At 36.9% G+C, this 20,310-nt stretch overlaps 1 non-coding gene across 1 annotated transcript; it reads left to right on the top strand.

The window, feature by feature from the left end:
* The first annotated feature begins 1,301 nt into the window (after positions 1 to 1,301).
* LOC122123443 lies at positions 1,302 to 1,403 on the top strand. The gene has a single exon (XR_006150398.1). It is a non-coding gene; the product is annotated as a U6 spliceosomal RNA (small nuclear RNA).
* The last annotated feature ends 18,907 nt before the right edge of the window (positions 1,404 to 20,310 follow it).

The raw sequence follows: 20,310 nt of genomic DNA, 5'->3' as shown, positions 1-20,310 counted from the left end.
TTTAAAACACAGTCTCTCAGGTGCTGGGAGGGTGGCTCAGTGTAGAGTGCTTGCCTTGCATGCATGAGGTCCTGAGTTTGATTCCTCAGCACCACATAAGCAGAAAAAGATGGAAGAGGTGCTGTGACTCAAGTAGTATCACTAGCCTTGAGCTGAAGAGCTGAGAGACAGTACCCAGGACCCAGAGTTCAAGCCCCACAACCAACAAAAACAAAACAAAAACAAAACAAAACACAGTCTCTCACTTTTGTGTGCTCAACATTGTAACACCAGTGCTTCAGTCTAGGGCTAAGATTTTAGGTGTGGACATTTATCAACACTCTTGATTCAGATTCTAATTGATAAAAATTTTAATCAATATTTTGTTCTTATTAATTTTGCTCTTTGTAAATTCACATATACCTATAAAAAACGGTGTGGCCATCCCAATAACATTCTCGAAGTACTTCCTAATGATGACTTACAAAAAGTTGTATTATATTACACCAAGGAAAACAATGCTACAAATAAGGAAAACCAATACATAAATATTAATGCTTAATAAAATAAAAAACAAGACATTTACCACTGTTTCCAGTATTTGAAATGTACTACATATTCGATTTATTATTTTCTCATATTGCTGTACATTTAAAACTGCCTAAGTCTATGATGCTCAACAAGAATTTTATAGGCGATGAGTAGCCTTTATAATTACCCATTAAGATTATTTTTTATGGTTCATCTCATCATTTGTATATGGATTATACCATCATTTGTTCCTCGCTAACATATAAAATAAGGAAGCCCTTAAATTTTAACAGAAACTGTGAAGTTAATGTCTTAACTCTTCACTCTGCATCTTTACACAAACACTTTGCAACTTCTCATTAGTAAAGATTGTATAAACTCTGAAATGTACATACTTAGTAGTATATGACTGCTACCATGAATCTTAAATGCTTTAATGAAAAGTTTTACAACCTGCTAAATAGTCTTAATTTTGGCATATATGAGCACATTCCCAAAATTAAACATATTTAAAACATTAAAATTTTAACAAACCTTAACAATTTCTATAGTGTTCATTATGACAGGTTCCTTGCACAGAATAATTGAATTCCTCCTCCTACACATCCGTTGAACAACAAATGTCTGGAATTATTTTGTTTTTGACATGTCAATCTTGACTTTATTCTTAAATGTGTTCTTATGTAAGAAATACATGGTTCTAAAATTTCACGACAATTCTTTTGAATTTAATTTTTTTGGAATTGTCTAGTTTAAGAAAATCAATTACACTTTATATATAAAATTGTTCTGTGCTCAATTCATTAACACATACACTAACATTGGAACAATAAAGAGAAGAATAGCCCCTGACTGAGGATGACACTCAACTTCGTGAAGCATTCCAGATTTTTAAAAGAACAGATTTCCTGATGGGATGTGGACAGAAGGTAACCTTAATGCCTTGTTGTTCGGAGTTTAAACTTGTTCGAAGACTTTGGAAAGTAGTATGGAGGTTCCTCAAAAGACTACAGAGAGCGCCCCTAAGACCCAGCAATCCCATTTTGGGCATTCACCCAAATCATCAAAAACAAGACCATACTAAAACTACGAGCAAAACTATGTTCCTTGCAGCATTATTTACCATAGCTAAGATACATAACCAAACCCGATGCCCCACAGTAAATGAATGGATCAAGAAAATGTGTGTGTGTGTGTGTGTGTGTGTGTGTGTGTGTGTGTGTGTGTGTGTGTACTGGAATTCTATGCCTCAATCAGAAAGAATGACATCACCCAGTTTGTTAGGAAATGGAAAGACTTGGAAAAAATTATATTAAGTAAATTATGCCAGGCCCAAAGAAGTGAAGTTAGCCAGGCCCAAAGAAACATAGATCCCATGTTTTCCTTATTTGCAATAACTACTATGTGTCTGAGACAAGGAGAAAAGGTCAGATAAGCCGATGTTAGGGGAATGAACCCTAAGATAAATATTCAAATTTTTTTTTGTTCCTTTTTTTTTCCTTTCATGCAATTTTTTCTAACATATTTATAAGACGATTTCTATGTTGCTTTGTATGTCCCTCCCCCAAGGTATAACCCATGCTTTCACTGCATTTGATGTTGGTATAATTTGTGGAGGGGAAGGAAAAAAACCAATTCGTTTAACTGGGGATACAGGTGGAACCATTGCAACAATGAGATGTACAAGTCATTATGTCAAAAAATGAACTTTAATACTTCGAGGGGAGGAGGACCAGGTGGGGGAAGTGGGAGAGTATGATAAGGGATGGGAATGGGAAGCAAAGAAGAGGCAACAATGCTTGATAAGAAATGTACTCGTTATCTTGCCCATGTAATTGTAAATCCTCTGTCAGTATTCTCAAAATAAAAAAAAGAAATGCATTCAATAACTAGCCCATGTAATTGTAACCCCTCTGTATGGTATTTTCACAATAAAAAAAAGAAACATAGGTCCTATGGTATCCCTTATTTGCAATAACTAATGTATCTCTGGGATAAGCAAAGAAGGTATGGTAAGGCAAAAAAAAAAGGAGGAGGCAACAATGCTTGATAAGAAATGTACACATTACCTTTTCCATGTAATTGTAACTCCTCTGTATGGTATTTTCACAATTAAAATAAAGAAAAAGTCAAAACATGTGCATATGACTAGAAAATATGATGTTAAGGTAAATGAACCTCAAGACAGGGACACAAGTGTTTTTTTTTTATTTCTTTCTGTTGTTTCTAATATATTTATAATGTACGATGTGATTTATTTATATGTGCGTCCCCCACACTTAAACCCCTGTTTTCACTGTATCTGATGTTGGTGCACCTCCATCTTGTATATACACTTCTCTAATTTGGGGATGGAAAGTGGAAAAAAAATTCTTAAGTAAGGATACAGTATGACCCATTGCAACAATTTGATGCACAAGACAGTATGTTGAAAAATGAACTTTACAATTTAGGTGGATGGGGGGAGGGCAGTGTACTTGTGGAGGTGGGAGGGAAGGGATGGTGGGGGAAAACAAAGGAGGATGTAACAATGCTTGATAGGAAATGTATTCGTTACTTTTTTCATGTAACTGTAACCAGTCTGTACAGTACTTTTACAATAAAAAACATAAAAATGTTCTGGGATGGAAGAGAATAAATATTTCCCCTATTTTACCCATATAATATCGTTAACAAAGAAATTAATGCAAAACACTGATATGAAGATATTTTGAATAAATGTGTGTGTGTGTTTGGGTATGTGCATGCCTGCGCATTTTCATTCTCAGAGTTTGAATTCAGTGCATCAAGGTCTTGCTAGGCTATTCCTCTTTAGATTGATGAGCTACTATATAAGCTACATCTCCATTCCTGTCTCTTTGCTAGTTCATTAATTTTTTTAAAAAAGTAATCTCATGAATATTTTTTGTCCTGATTGGCTTCCAACGGTTATCCATGGATCTCAGTTTCTTGAGCAGATACCCGAGTAGACAGGATTACAGGTGTGACCAAGAAGCACAAGGCTTTCAGAATAATTTAAAAAGTAGAAGAAAATTTACTTCATGGAGGCTTCTTTATCATCTTCTGCTTTTAAAGCATTTTGGAGTGATTATATGTGAATTTATTTCATTTTTGGATTCTTAAAAGATAGTAAGTCCTTTTTTTGTTTTTGTTTTTGTTTTGGTCATGCGGCTTGAACTCTGGGCTTGGGCATTGTCCTTGTGCCTTTCAGCTGAAGGCGAGTGCTCTACTCCTTGAACCACAGTGCTATTACTGCTTTCTTAGTGGTTTTTTGTAGATAAGAGTCTCATAGACTTTCCAGCCTGGGCTGGCTTTGAAGCGCAATCCTCAGATCTCAGCTTCTTCTGTGGCCAGGATTATATGGTGGCTTGAGCCACCAGCTACCATCTATTTTTAGTACTTTTTAAAATGTATACTGGAACTGTGGAACAGAAGAGATTTGTCTCTCTTTAGACCTCACTTACCAACACAGTCTGTGTTGAAGACATAATGTGACAGAAAACAATTACCGTGGGCAATAATTGCTAATATTTCTTGGACAACATGAATATTGAATTGAGACTGTAAGGGAATGGAGAGGATTTTACCTACTTTTTATTGCTATTTTTTGGAAATTTTGATTCATTCACTTCCCCACTATATGTCTTTGGGCCATGTACTTAGTGCCTATAATTACAATATTTCCTAACACTAAAATGGTAATAATATTAGAATTATAGCAAATGTTTTCTTAAGAATTAAGAGAAATAAAACTTGGGAAATACTTAAAATAAACTTCTAGGAATGAGCTTACAATTACATGGGCAAGATAATGAGTATATTTCTTATCAAGCATTGTTGCCTCCTTCTTTGCAACCTGTTCCCATACCTTCCCATCTCCCCCCACAGCCTCCCATCCCACGAACCCCCACCACCCCCCGCAAAAGATGTAAAGTTCGTTTTTCGACATAAGGACTTGTACATCTTATTATTGCAATGAGTCCACCTGCATCCCTATTTAAACGATTTGTTTTTTTCCCTTCCCCTCCAAAAATTATACCAACATCAAATACAGTGAAAACATGGGTTTTACCATGGGTGACAGACATACAAATCAACAAAGAAATCATCTTATAAGTGTTTGAAACAATTGCAATAAAGACAAAAAAAATTGAATAATTATCTTGGGGTTCATTTCACCTAACATCAACTTATCTGACCTTTTCTGCTTGTCTCAGATACATACTAGTTATTGCAAATAAGGGAAACCATGGGAACTATGTTTTTTTGGGGCCTGGCTTAATTCACTTAATGTAATTTTTTCCAAGTCTTTCCATTTCCTAACAAATGGGACAATGTCATTCTTTCTGATGGAGGCCTAGAATTCCATTGTGTATATATATCACATTTTCTTCATTCTTTCATCTAGTGAGGGGCATCTGGGTTTGTTCCATATCTTAGCCATGGTAAATAATGCTGCAATAAACATAGTTGTGCTGGTAATGGACAAGGGTCTCATATCCAAAATATACCTGGAACTAAAAAGAATTAAATCCCCCAATGACAGATTCTCAAAGAAACAACTGCCCAATAAATAAGGGAACTAAAGACTTAAAGAGAAACTTCTCTGAAGAGGAAAGGAGGATGGTCAATAGACACATGAAGAAATGCTCAACCTCTCTAGCCATAAAAGAAATGCATATCAAAACAACATTGAGATACCATATCACCAAGTTAGAATGGCTATAATCAAGAACTCTAATAACAACAGATGATGGAGGGTATGTGGACAGAAGGGAACCTTAATGCATTATTGTTGGGTGTGTAAACTTGTTCGACAGCTTTGGAAATTAGTATGGAGGTTCCTCCAAAGACTACACATAGAGCTCCTCTACGATCCAACAATACCACTTTGGGACATTTACCCAAATTATCACAAACTAGCCAGCAGTTTTTTAAAATACTAAATAGAATGCAATAAGGATTACAAAAGCCATTACATGTAATGAGAAACCAGAAGGAATGTTCTCTATTGACCATGCTCTGCTTCAAAGGCAGCCAGGTGGATAAATTCTCATGCTGTAAATCAAACTGGTTTTATTATGTCTTGGCAGTATAAAAACATCAGGGACAGAATAATGAAAAGGAATGTTGGAGACTGAGGTGAACTCCATATGAAAATGTGCAAAACTGATGAAAACGTAAAAGTCTCTGAGTAGTATATTGTGTTTTACATGATTTAAGTTAAATTGCAAAAATAGGGATTACCTAGAGGAATGAATTCTCTTTTTGATAGCCAATCAAAGGTCCTTAGAAGAATGAACTCATTCCTCATTCTTGTAGAGGCATCATCAGATGAGAGGAACTCTATTTTTTTTTTTGCTTCTTTCCATTTATACTTCAGTTTGAAATCTGAACTACATGAGACTGAAAGAAACCTAGAAATATTAGACACACAGGCTTTGGAAAAAGCCATGAAAGAAAAATAAATAAAATACATATAGCCTTGTAAAAGGTCTAACTAAATTTATTTATATAGTCTTACGTGAAAACAGAAAATAATTTAAACAATACAATATTATTGAAAATTGAAAAATGTTAGGAGTTGCTTAATTTTTTCCTTTCTACTATATTGAATTAAGTATTGATTTTATATAGAGAGATTAAAGATGAGATTAACAAGAAACGTTTAAAAATGGACAAAAGTTCTGAATAGAAATGTTTTCCAAAAAGCCCTGAAAAGCGTCAGTGTGTTTACAAAGTAATGTTTAATATTACTTCTATGCTGGGTTAATGCTTTCTGAACAGAAGTCATTAGAGAATTGCAATTGAAAGTTACTATGATACTACTTCATAACTATTATAACTTATCAGAAAAATCAAACGAACCAGGTGTGGTGGAAAAGGCTTGTAATTCCAAGCATTTAGCAGTTTGGAGTAAGAGGATTTGAGTCTAAGGCCAGTCTGGGGTTCTGCACATAGTAAAATCCTGCCCTTAAAAAATTCAAAATGTAATAATGTTGGTGAGAGTGTGAGAAAAGGAAAATTTCTACACTCTTGTTCAAAATACAGGTTAGTATTCTCATTGTAGAAAGTACTTTGCAGTTTTCTAAAGAAATGCAAAGTTGAAATATCATCTGACACAACAATCATTTGATTATTTCTCTCTGGGTAACTCGTAAGTATATCTGTAGTTGTTTGCTATTCACATTGTTCACAACAGCCGCCCAGATATAAATAGATGTTAAGTGTACAACGACAGACTAATAAAGCAACTGTGGTGCATGCACAAATATATTTTTCTGTTTCATCTTTAAAATAGCAAGAGAGGGCTGGGAAGGTGGCTCAGTGGTAGAGCACTTGCCTTGCATGCTCGAGGCCCTGGGTTCGATTCCTCAGCACCACATAAGCAAAAAGAAAAAAGCCGGAAGTGGCGCTGTGGCTCAAGTGGTAGAGCGCTAGCCTTGAGCTGAAGAGCTGAGGGACAGCGCCCAGGCCCAGAGTTCAGGCTCCACGACCGGACCAAAAAAAAATAAAAATAAAAATAAAATAGCAAGAGATTTCTCCAATTAGGCATAACTTACAATGACCTGAAAGATGTATTCTAAATGAAGAAAAATGTTGTCTTCTGATATTTGTAAAGCTATACACACACACACACACATACACACACACACACACACACACATACACCAACCTCAATCATTAAGAGAGAAATTTATTTAAAAGTAAAGCAAACTGGAATTGCTGGGGCATTTAGGTCACAATGTAGAAGATAGTAAATATGCAGGATGACCAAGTATTTTAATGTACAACATGAGGATACAGAGGACAAAACGAGCCTTACATAGGAATGAAGCTAAATGAGTAGGAGTTGTTCTTCCTAGTAGGTGCTGCTCTTTTAGATGTTCTTCCTTCAGTAATGGATGTCATGAACGTAATTCTTTAAATATACCTGCCTGATTGCAGAAATAATAACAAACAATGTAGCAATAATGTTGTATGCTCAACATAGAACAAAATGTCAAATTAAAATACATGAGATTATCCTAGATGTAAACTAATAATTACAAATAAGGGAAACAATGGGACCTATGTTTCTTTAAGTCTGGCTTACTTCACTTAATATGATTTTTTCCCAAGATCTTCCATATCATTACAAATGAGGTGGTATCATTCTTTCTGATGGAAGCTTAGTATTCCATATGTGTGTGTATGTGTGTATATGTGTGTGTATGTGTGTGTGTGTGTGTGACATTCTCTTGATCCATTTATATACTGAGGAGCATCTGGGTTGATTCCATATCCTAGCTATGATAAATACTACTGTGATAAACATAATTGTTCTGGTAGCTTTAGTGTGACCTTGTTTGTGGTCACTTGGGTAAATGCCAAGAAGTGGAATTACTGTGTAATAGGGGAGCATTATTGTGTACATCAAGGATAATCTTAGTAGATAAGAAGAATAGCTCAATAGCTATGTACATATGAAGGTGTAATGTGATTCCAAGGGAAATGATCTCCAAGATATGTTCTATCTTGTTGCTGTTCTAAATGTACTATGTGATTTCTTTTTATCCTTTTGTGTTTTCCACACTTATGATTTATCCTCTGTAGTAACTGTATTTGATTTTGATTCCCTGGGTATTGTAAATATGTTGATCTGAACTAGTTAAGGGAAAGGGAAAAAGTAAAACGGTGAGACAAAGGACAAAAGGGGGGAACATATGAACCAGTGATACTCACAAGACAATATGTTGGAAATAGTCTTGGGAGGGGCATTGGGAAGGAAGAGGAAGAAAAATGGGGGAAGGGATAACAAGTTATAAAAGAAATGAATTCATTATCTTACTTATGTAAATATAACCCCTCTGTACATTAACTTGACAATAGAATTTAAATAAAAAACATAAAATACATGATAGCAAGCAGCAATACAGGAGATGTGAGTGTGAGAAATACTGTACTATACTAAGAAGAGTAAAACAGTTGTGGAGAGCAGTAATTTGACTTTAACATAGGAAGTAATAAACTAGCATACAGATTTTCAGCCTCATGTCAGTCACTAAAAAGGGAAAACAAAATGCACAATCAGTAAAGCAATAGAGATAAAATAGAAAATTACACAATTAAGGTGAAGAGATGACTTGGAACAAGAATAAAAAAATGACAAAATTAGTAAACAACAAGCTGGTAAGTTAAAAAATATTACTAATAATTCTAGTAATGTTTTTTTTTACCTCATAACTTGTTAGAACCATACGTCAAATCACAGTTTAATAGTATATCATTTTTAAAAAAGGTTACTTATTATTGATTTCTTAATATTGAATGTTTAATATATAATTTTAATTTCAGTACCTATAGAAAAGAAAGGGCAACTAAGTTTAATAATATATTTCATGAATTGTAAAATTGAGAAGCATTAGAATTTAAACAAATAACATATCATTATTGTTTCATTTCTGTGAATTAATGTAATAATTCAAAGTGTATTCTACACTTAGCACTCATCTTAACATCAAATAATAAATTATTGCACATGACTTGGTATTAGGTGGAAGGGTTCAGCACTGTGGTAATATTCATACCACACAGTACATCAGAGTTTGAATACTCTCATCTAGCTTAAATTTGAATACTCTCATCTAGTGGAAATTTGATGTCTACATGTATGTTAAATTCCTGTCTAGGTGAAATCTATAAAATTATATAAAATTGCATATATGAGGAGTGTTTCAGATGATACTTAAAAGTCAAATTCATTAATTAAATTTTTATTGTTTTCTACCAAATAAATATTTATAGTGAGACTGAATTTCTGAGTAGATAGTTGATGGTGTATGTGTGCTTGATTATACATATTGAGGGTTATTTTATATTTCTGCGATTGTTTCTACAGTTGGATTTAATTTTCCATAGAGGGTTAAGTGTACTATATTGAATATACGAAAGTAAACTGAATGTTTATGCTATTAATATTTTGCCACTTGTCTAATCCCAAGTTTAAATTATCCATATGTTTGAAGTAATGAAAATAACAACAGATATAAAATAGATAATTCAGTGTGTAGTAGACAAGTATTTTCACCTTTATTTTGATAGTTAGTCCTCTTTTACACTACAGAATATTCTAGGGAAAATTTGCTTAAGGCTGACCACAACTGCAGAATATTATGGTTTGGTCTATCATAAGAGAAGGAAGGAAGAGGTACCGTCCTTCCAAAAGTCTGCTCCCAGGGATGTGATCTGTTTTATGGTGTTGACTTGGAAATGAGCATTTTTTTCACAGTCAACCTTGAGAAGCCATCTTGATAGACCATTTTTGTAAGTGGTTACATTGGATTATCCATGGCTTTGCAAGGATGCCGGATAGCCTCATTTTGATACAATTAAAACAGGAATTCATTCAGCTGTTCTTTGTATCTTTAGGAGAAAAACCCATTGACTCTAGGCCTGGGGATCAATGGGGCCCCGAGAAGCTACTACCTTGAATAGTAATCCTAGACCTCTAAAAACAAAACAAAACAAAACACCAGTAGGCAAAGCGATTTAGGGCAACTATCACAGCCTACATGAAGTCAGGCAAAATACAGAAGCTGAGAGTCATTTAGCTGATAACTAATATAATTTTATGAGACAGACTGAAATGAGACTTCAGAGAGAGGGTCAAAAGACTGATCAGAGAGACTAAAATTGGTCACACGAAGATTGGAAAACACAATTCTTTGTAAAGCAAATAAATCTTAGAAAGCCTGTGCATATAAGAACAAGACAGCAGACCAAATTCCAGAAATGTGCATTCTCTTAGAGGTGAGCTTAATGAATTTTCAATGGAAATCTTTGCATTCCTAAATATTTGACTATATTTAGGGGAAGGCCAATTGCTGAAGAGAAAGAAAATGTCATCAGTCTGTACGAGGTCCATTATCACATTAGGAAGGAATCAAGCACAGATTTGTAATAAAAAGAGAAAAAAAAATTCCAAATGAGGGTTTTAATTGTTTTGTTGTAAAAGTTTCTGATTTAGGTGCTAGCAATTACCATACAATTGATCCAGGCCCACAGCTGAGTTGATATTTACTGCAGTATTCCCACATGAAGGAAAAGAGAAAACGTACAAATGTCTGAAATGAGTTGAGGGTGAAGTGTTCTAATAGTGATATCTGAGGTTTAGACATAGATGAAGAGGGGGATTTTCTTTTATAAAAATCTCCCATTTTTTGCCTGGTGCCAGAGGCTCACAGCTGTAATCCTAGCTACTCAGGAAGCTGAGAACTGAGGACTGCTGTTCAAAGCCAGCCTGGCAGGAAAGTCCCTGAGACTCTTATCTACATTTAAATACCAGAAAACCAGAAGTGGTACTGTGGCTCGAGATGAAGAGCACTGACATTGAGTTGAAGAGCTCAGAGACAGTACACAAGCCCAGACTTAAACCCCCTCGACAAACACCAAAAAAAAAAAAAAATCTCCCTTTTGTTGGACTGCCTACATCTTTTCCTAACATTCAACTAGGAAGCCATTTTATCACCCACATCATTTAAATCCTGTCCTAGCTACTGCAAATAGAATGATATGTTATCTCATGTCAAAACGTTCATATTTTTGGGATCAAATACCAGCAGTGGTAACATTTTTTTCCAGTCCTTGAACTCTGGGCCTGGGCCCTGAACATGGTTATGCTTGTAGCGTTAGTGTGAGCTTGTTTAGTTATTGGATTTCTGCCCATGAGGGGAATTACGGGCTCATAAGAGAGATTTATGTTTAGTCTTTTGAGGAAACTCCATACTGCATTCCAGAGGGGTTGAACAAGTTTAATTTCTCACCAACAGTTTAATAGAGTTCCCAATTGGAGCCGGGAGCTGGTGGCTCACGCCTGTCTGTAATCCTAACTACTCAGGAGGCTGAGATCTGAGGCTTATGGTTCAAAGCCAGCCCAGGGAGGTTCCCAATTGGCTATAACTACGGCAGCATTTTCTATTAGTTTTCTTCATAATGGCCATTCTAATTGGGAAGAGGTAGAATCTGTCTTGTTTACTTGTAGATTTGTAGGCACCTTCTAGCTACCATAAATTAATGAATCCATGAAACCTGTATTTTCTGAGTCTGCATTCCTTTCTCTTAGTAAAATTTTCCCAAGCCTTTAATTTTTCTTAAGACTGGTGAAAAGTCATCCTTTCTAATGGGTGAATAGAATTCCATTTTGTGTGTGTGTGTGTGTGTGTGTGTGTGTGTGTGTGTGTGTGTGTGTGTGTGTGTGTATAAGATGACTATGGGCCCATGAGTTCATTTCTAAGCCTACGTTTTCATCTGTAATTTTGTAATTTCATATTAAATTTGGATTTCTTTCTCTACTGCATTGAAGAATATTGTTGGGATTTTGATGGGCATTGTATTGTCAATTGTTTGGGGGCAGTAGTACAGTGTTCACAATGTTATTTGTGAAAACATTGAAAGACTTTGCATTTCCTTGAATCTCCTTCAATTTCCCTTTTTATATTTTTAAAGTTTTCCCAGTAGAGGTCCTTCACATTTTTGGTTAAATTAATTCTTAATTTTGTTGTTGTTGTTTTGTTTTGTTTAGATGTGATTTGATTTTGAGGCTAATGCATATGAGGTGGTTTTTTAGATTTCAGGCTGGATGTTCCCATTGTTGGTAACACAGAAAAACTACTGGTTCTTGTGGGTTTCATACCCTGCTACATTGCTAAAGGTTAGCAACACCTTTACTAACTTGCGGAAGGAAGGTATAGGGTCTCTAAATACAGGATCATTTCATCTGTACAAAGGGATCATTTTACTTTTTCCCTATTTGGATCGCCTTTATGATTTCTCTTGCCTATTGCTCTTGCTAGAATGTCCACTACTATATTGAAGAGTAGGAGAGAAAGTGGACATCCTTGACTCATTCCAGATTTTATTTTATTATTTTTTTGAGTTTGCAAAATCTGGTTTAATTCAAACTGAGGAGCACATTGTGAAAATACATACGCATAAAAATCTAATAAATGCTAGACAAACAACATATTACTTTACAATAGAATAACCACAAATTTGAAGGCTCAAATTGCGTCTGTCAGCTATAAATACAATTTTATATTTGGCTCAAGTGGCTACTCAATTTCAAATGGTGCCAAGTTCCTCCAAAGCACCTCTTGATCCCCTCAGCCTGGGGAGGAGTTTCACCACTGTCTCAGACGAAATCCCAGTCATCCCTTCAACTCTTGGGGTCAATGGAGTCATTGGTACCCAAAAACAACTGGAGGCAAGGGATTTCCAATAGCCAAAAGTAATTGCACAGAGAAGTCCATTCTAAGCCAGATTCATGGCTAAGAAGGTGTGAAATTAGCCCTTTAAACAGTGGTATAGCATTAACATGGTCTATGTTGAGAAATAGCTCCTTAGTGACAATGTACCAATTACTAGTTATCACACCAACAGAAAAAGGCAACGTGGGAGCTTCACATTTCACATGAAAGACTAGCATTAACTGGGTCTGGCTTCACTCACATGGAGTGATTGTTTTATGTTAGACCCAAGAGAAAATGAGATCATACCATTCATTTCTTCACATAAGATTTGTGTAGCATTAAAATTGTTTTACGCTAATGATGATGCCATGCAGGCAAAAATGTGTAATTCTCCTCTGCCAAAACACAAACACGCCATTTCGACTCCTGTCCAGTTTCCAAAAAAAAAAAAACGAATATGTACATACACCTTTGTTATTGCACATCTTTCACACAAATCTGTCTGTGTATGTATATATATATATACTTAAATGTGTATATGTATATATATATATATATATATACATACTGTGTATGTATATATATATATACTTAAATACACTACACATAAAAAGACTATGGTACTTTACAGAATAAATACATGTTTAACAAAGATCATTCATTACACCACAGATGTTTGACATGATACAAAACCCTTAAATCATTTAATGTAACATTGTGAATTAAAACACAGGTTTAAAGCGTCCACAGACTCCAAGACAAATATTTCTGCTTTAGAGTTCATTGAGAAGCCCAGCTTATCACAAAACTTTAAGCAACAGATGCAGGCAAAATAAATAAGACTTTTCTGGTATCAGCAATTGTTTTATTAGAAAATAGGTGTGGGTCAAGTGGTTTTTAAAGAGCTGTGTAGAAGATTTTTAGTCTAGACTTCATTCCAGATTTTAATGTCTTCCTGTGTCCAATGCTAGGTACATGCTTTGTCATACACATACTTTGTATTATATTGAGGAAAGTTGCATGCATTCCTAGCTTCTCAGAAGTTTCAAAAAAAAGAAGTTTTAATCATAAAGGGGTATTGGAGCTTATTAATAGCTATTTCTACATCCATATAAATGATCATGTGGTTCTTGTCCCTGCTTCTGCTGATGGTGTGTGTTACATTTATTGACAAGTATTTTAAATCCAATTGTATCCTATGATGAATCCTGTTCATTATACCTCAAGCAGCACCATTGGTTGTTACTGGAAGTAACAGTTACTGGATGTAAAAACTGATCCCAGGAGAGGAATGGAGCATAGAGGAATGACAAAGTTCAAGTTAATATGTACTTTCCTTTTTACTGTACAAGAAAACAATCCCAAGGCTTAAAGGAAACTCTGTCCCTGACTTTTTCGAGTGTGTTCTTTACTCACATAAAACTTTTCTGTAAACATTTAGTTGAGTATTACAAAAAGAAATAATGTGCTATTTGAAGGCCAGCATAGAACAGAAAGAAATAACGTTGCTTTAAAAGTGTTCTACTGCAAAGAAACAAAGATATGGAAGTTTTAAATTGCATTATGCATGGATATTTCACTCCTGAAATGATCCTTTTGTTGCAGGAGTCAGTTATCAATTCCTTAGTCTGGTCCTGAGTTCTCCATAGCAATAAAGATTCCAAAAAGCAGGATCCAGTGAGTATGATTAGCAAAGGAGCCTCTTCTCTTACAGGAGTACTCTTTTAAGGAGGGTCCCAAAGAAATATCTGTGTTGCTTTTCTTTGCTTGTTTGTTTAGTTTGTGCTGGTTGTGGGGCTTGAACCCAGAGGCTGGACCCTGTACTTGAACGATTTCCTTTCCTGCCCACCTGCCCCCCAAACCAGTACTCTACTGCTTGAGCCAAAACTCCACTTCTGGATTTTGGGTGTTTAATTAGAGATAAGAGTTTGACAGACTCTACTGCCTGGTTTGACATTGAACTAAGATAGTCAGAAAGCTATGTGATATCAACTGTATAGACTTCTCTTTTGAAATGAGAAATATTAGGTGGAGTTTATTGTAAAGCTAGTATTTGACAATTTTTAAAAGATGAGAATATATCCAGCAAAAAAAGCCATAACTTAAATAACTCAGCAAAAGTAGGTACACTGAATCATTTTGGAATTATTTTTTCTGCTTGGAAAGATTATTGAACTTGTCGTTCCTTTTGTGGAAACTTAAAGGCACATTTCACTTTTTTTGTTGGTCGTGGGGATTGATCTCTGATCCTGGGCACTGTTCCTCAGCTCTTCAACTCAAGTTGAGCACTCTACCACTTTAGCTCCAGCACCACTTCTGGGATTCTGATGGTTAATTGAAGAAAAGGGTCTCATGGACTTTCCTGACCAGGCTGGTTTTGAACCACAATCCTCTAGTATCAACCTCCTGAGTAGCGAGCATTACAGGCGTGAACCATCAACACCTGGCTCATATTTGCATTTATGTGCACTGAATGACACTATGTAGACAAAGCATGGAATTTTGAACCAAATGATGACATTGCAGCTTTTCCGAAAAACTGAGGTAGCAATAAATATGTCCTCCTTTTCCATGTTGTTACATTAATGACTCATGGGACCCTTACATTAGCATCTCTGCCATCTGTATAGGTGTATTTAGTATCAGGAAATGTTCATAGAGAAATACAGAAAGATTGAGATTTTAGAAAGCAAAGGAGATTGAGTAGGAAAAACAGCATAGAAGGAGATACATTTATCACACCGAGATTAAGAAGTAGCCTATGAAATTTAGAATTCTAAAGGCAATGAGGAATAAGCTTAGTTGATCACTAGTTCTTCAATAACAAAAAATGGTTCTCTAGAACAGTTTCTGGTACACCTTAATTACTATCATTTATTCCTTCCATCGAGTTATTCCTTCTCTTCTGTCACAACTGTTAATTAGCCTCTGCGTTTTTGGTACCAAGATTGACCAAAAAGATTTCCAAATGTCACTTAGACTATGCTTCTCTATGTGATTAGCAGTGACCACACAAAATCCTGGAATCTTTGAATTTCCAGAATTAATCTTCACCTGACATCTAAGCACATTCCTGGCATTAGTTGCTTTGACCTAATTACTAAAACTTTTTTTTTCAACAGAGTATGCTAATATAAGTAAAGTACATGAATAAGGGACTATTGTCAGGTGTCAGTATGGAAGGAGCAATTATACATTCAAAGTATGGTTTCTTTATTTTGCATTTACTAAGTGGTTTTTTATTGTGAAAATACTGTACAAAGGAGTTACAATTACATGGGCAAGATAAGGAGTACATGTCTTATCAAGCATTGTTGCCTCCTCTTTGTTTCCCCTTCCTATCCCTTACCAACCCCCCATCCTTACCACCTCCTCACCAAAATTGTAAAGTTCGTTTTTCAACATAACGATTTGTACTTCTCGTTATTGCAATGGGTCCAATTGTATCCCTATTTAAACGATTTGTTTTTGCCATTCCCCTCCACAAATTATACCAACATTAAATACAGTGAAAGCAAGGGTTATATCGTGGGGGAACATACAAAGCAACAAAGAAATCATAAATATATTAGAAACAGTCACATGAAGGAAAAAAATTGAATACTTTATTTATTGCCAGTCCACGGGCTTAAACTAAGGGCTAGGGGATTATTTCTCAGCTTTTTTTTCTCAAGGCTAGCACTCTACCACTTGAGACAGAGCACAGCTTCCAGAGTTTTTCTGTTTATGTGCTATTGGGTAATTGAACCCAGGGTTTCATGCATGCTAGGCAATCACCATACCATGAAGCCACATTCCCAGAAACCTAAACGAATTTCTTAAGATGGCATTACATTTTGATTCTGTAACTATGTATCATAATTTTGTCCAGGTGCTAGAAAATGATGTATAAAACAGTACAAGAAGTCCAGTCAGGCTGGATGGAAAATGAATAACCGTCATGGTCTAGCCAGGGTACAGAGGGGCTTACGTCATGTAGCTGTTTCAACAGGTTGAGCGAAACAGGTCCTGACCCACAGCCCACTTCAAGAATGAGAGGGCCACCATGGGTTCTAGCCACATGGGGACAATGGGCCACCTCCTCCAGCACACATTCAACCAGTTCATGTGAAAGAGAGGTACAGTTAAGCCATGTGCCGGTGGCTCAGAACTCTAATCCCAACTACACAGGGGTCTGAGATATAAGGATCATGGTTCATAGCTAGCCTGGGAAGGACAGTCTGTGAGACTCTTATCTCCAAAGATCCACCAGAAAACTGGAAGTGTTGCTGTGGGCTCTAGTGGTAGAGCACTAGTCTTGAGCTGAGGAGCTCATGAACAGTGCCCAGACCTAGAGTTCAAGCCTCATGACTGACAAGAAATGGACTTCCCACTACAAGAAGTGGACTGAATAGCATCCATTTTCCTAGGGAGCATGATAGAGAAGTCAGGCCGTGCTTCCTTTGAACTTGAGGTCATAAGTAGGTCACCCAACTTCTCCATGCCTTGTTTTCCTCAGTTGCAAAACTCAACACAGTGAAGGATACCCGTCCTCATGGGGATAGGGTAATGATGAAAGAGAGCCATGTTTTCTTTCATAATCCCACACCTGTTGTCCAATTAATAACAGGAGCCACCTGAGACCTTTCCAGGTATCTTCCTGTCATATGCTCACAGAATTGTGGAGAACCTTACCTGAAGGCCACTCCCTCTGTTCCTAGCCATGTTCCAGAGATCCCTCTGTATAAATCCCTTGTTTCCTCACAACTATCCTGTGAGGAGACTAAGTTCCAATGGTTGCGGCCCTACCCAGAGCTTTATCTGTGGTCAAGAACTGGCTGCCATGGACTAAGAGTTGGTAATAATCCATCTAACTGCTGACTGAGCATGGCTCTACATGTCTAACATCCCAACTACCAAGGATCAGGTCTGTTGGAGCATGCCTGTCACAGGAGGACAGCCTGAGTTCAGCCCAGCCTGAGCATATATTGTTTGTTTCTCAGAAATGCACAAGAGAGAAAGGTGGCTCCTCAGAACCAGGGAGAGGAAACAAGCAGGGGGTCATGGTGCTCCCAGAGGGGTTTCTGACCCAGGTTGGGAATGGTGTTGGGGCAGCCACTCACCTGTGCTGTTGGGAGAAGCTGTTGGCAGCTGATTCAGGTAGAGTGAGCAGGGATGGCAGAGGCATTTCAGACACATGGGCCCAGAGCAGAGGACCCAGGGCAGGGACCAGGTCAGGGCCTTAGGCCAGCTGAGATTTGAAATCCAGCACCACAGGAAGGGGGGGGAAGGGACTGGGGCATGTCAATTTCCTACTGTACTCTAAAATTGCCTTGAGTCTCTTGTTCACCACTCAGCCACCTCTACCTTCCTTAACTGTTGGTAGTAGTGTAAACTAAAAGAGGGAATCCTGGTGCTACCAGGCATCCTGGAATGTGGGCGTTGCCACCATTCTTGTATCCCATTGGTCAGAAAGGAACATGAAAGAATGGGGGTGTGGCTAGAATCCTGTGATGCAATCACCATGGGCAGAGTCAAGTTGACAGCGGCTCTCTCAGCCCTTTTCCCAGGGAACTCTGTCCCATTCTGTTGGGGACAAGAGGGAGACCCACTTTAGCTGGATGGCTGCACATATTGTTGTTTATGTCTGTTTGTTGCCAGTCCCGAACCATAAACTCAGGATCTGGGCACAGTATGTGAGCTGTTTTTGCTCAAGGCTGGCCCTCTACCACTGGAGCCACAGGGCTTCTGGCTTTGTTGGCACTGAAGTTGGACAGGGATCTCAAGGACGTTCCTCCTGAGGGTGACATTGACCATGATCCTCCCATCACAGCCTTGTAAGTATCAAGGAGGACTGTTGAGAGCCACTGGTGCCTGCCTAATCATTGGTCTTGCTGATGTTCTTGGACAGACCAGTGAGTTCCTTATCCTGGGCTTTAAGTGGTGGGAACTGGAGCCCACAGTTCGAATACTGGTCCTACCACCTCCAAATGGCAGGAGATCCTCAGAAACTTGTCCTATCCATATGGTTACCAATGTAATGTGATGTATGTCATGATTGAATGGGCAGTTCTTGAATGATTCTAGGATAAAATTATACACAATTATATTATAGGACACTAATCAATTTTATTTAATACTTTATTAAGCATTTAAACAATCACATTCATAAAATGGAGTAATAATGAAATACCTAAGAATTGGGCCTCACATACTATAAAGGTGCCATTTTTCTGCCAGGACTGGGATTTGAACTCATGGTCTGAGTAACACTGTTGTACTGTGTAGGAAGGGGAAGCTGGCCTCCTTGAAGTCAAGAAATTCAACTCTGTTTCTTAGCCCTGAAATCTATCCCCACCTATTCATGTACAATTTACATATATGATTTATATTTATATACATACGTTGACTCCATATTCCATTTGGTGTAGTTATTTTTTTTGTTTTATTTATGTATTGACCATTTATTTTATTGACTATTATGGCACATAGAACATTGGTTACATTGATTACATAGGAAATACACCTGCATATGTATTCCACTTCATACCTGACCCCCAGGACATTCACAGAAAAAGAAAACGTGTCACCATAAGCGTCTTACTCAAGGATTCATTGTTTGGGAGTTCTGGTATCTGAACTCATGGCCTACAGGGCCAAATTCATGAATGGGTGAGTGTGAACACACCCTCCTGGGGCAAATTGAGCAGACAGGCTGTTCCCAGGACTTGAGATTGAGCCCAGGAGTTAAAAAAATATGAACAGATTGACATGCAGATGACAGTACACTAATAAATATATATCTTTATAGAGTGCCAGAGATGTCTATACATTATTCAGTTCTATATACTACATTCCTACCAATTCTTGGGTATATATTATGCGTCCATGTAGTTAATGTTATTTTTTTCATCCTTAAACTATTAATGAAATCAATCATTTTCCTAAAATTATTGCATTCCTGTAAATAATAATATTCTTTTAATGCTTAATAAATATTAAATAAAATCAATCAGACTCGTGAAATCATGCTGTCTAATTTTATAGGAGCATCTTTCACGATCAACTCATTCAACTGTAAAATTGACAAGATTCCATTGTTATTCCTATGGAAGGGAACCAGTTTGTTAATATCTCCTGCCATTGGTTGGTCAGGTCCTATGTTGCCATGTGGGCCTATGGCTTCCTTAATGGTCCACCAACCTTCAGCAATGCAAGGTGATGTACCCTTTGCAACAGTGTCATTCAGACCCAGGAGGGTCACCGTGCAAAGGAAGAAAACGTAAAAAAGCCACATTTTTTTCTGTGCATTCTTTTCCCTGAAAGGCCTGAGTGTCTAGGATCCCATCAGCAACTGTGGGTCCAGTGGCTGAACCAAGGCCTAGAGTGATCAAAGCTGAGGTACAATTGCCACGACCGGACTTCAAGCCCTGTGCTTTACAAAATAAAAAAGACATACATACATACATACATACATACATACATACATACATACATTAAAAATATTTAAAATATTATGAGGATCCTTGGCTTGTAATTCTTGCCATTTTTTCTGCCAGGCCTGGGATTTGAACTCAGAGTCTGGGGAAAT

The sequence above is a fragment of the Dipodomys spectabilis genome, unplaced genomic scaffold (genome assembly GCF_019054845.1).
Source record: "Dipodomys spectabilis isolate Male_0828 unplaced genomic scaffold, ASM1905484v1 ptg000228l, whole genome shotgun sequence".
Lineage (NCBI taxonomy): Eukaryota > Metazoa > Chordata > Mammalia > Rodentia > Heteromyidae > Dipodomys > Dipodomys spectabilis.
The sequence above is the reverse complement of the archived record's forward strand: the minus strand, read 5'-3'. Positions and strand labels throughout refer to the sequence as shown.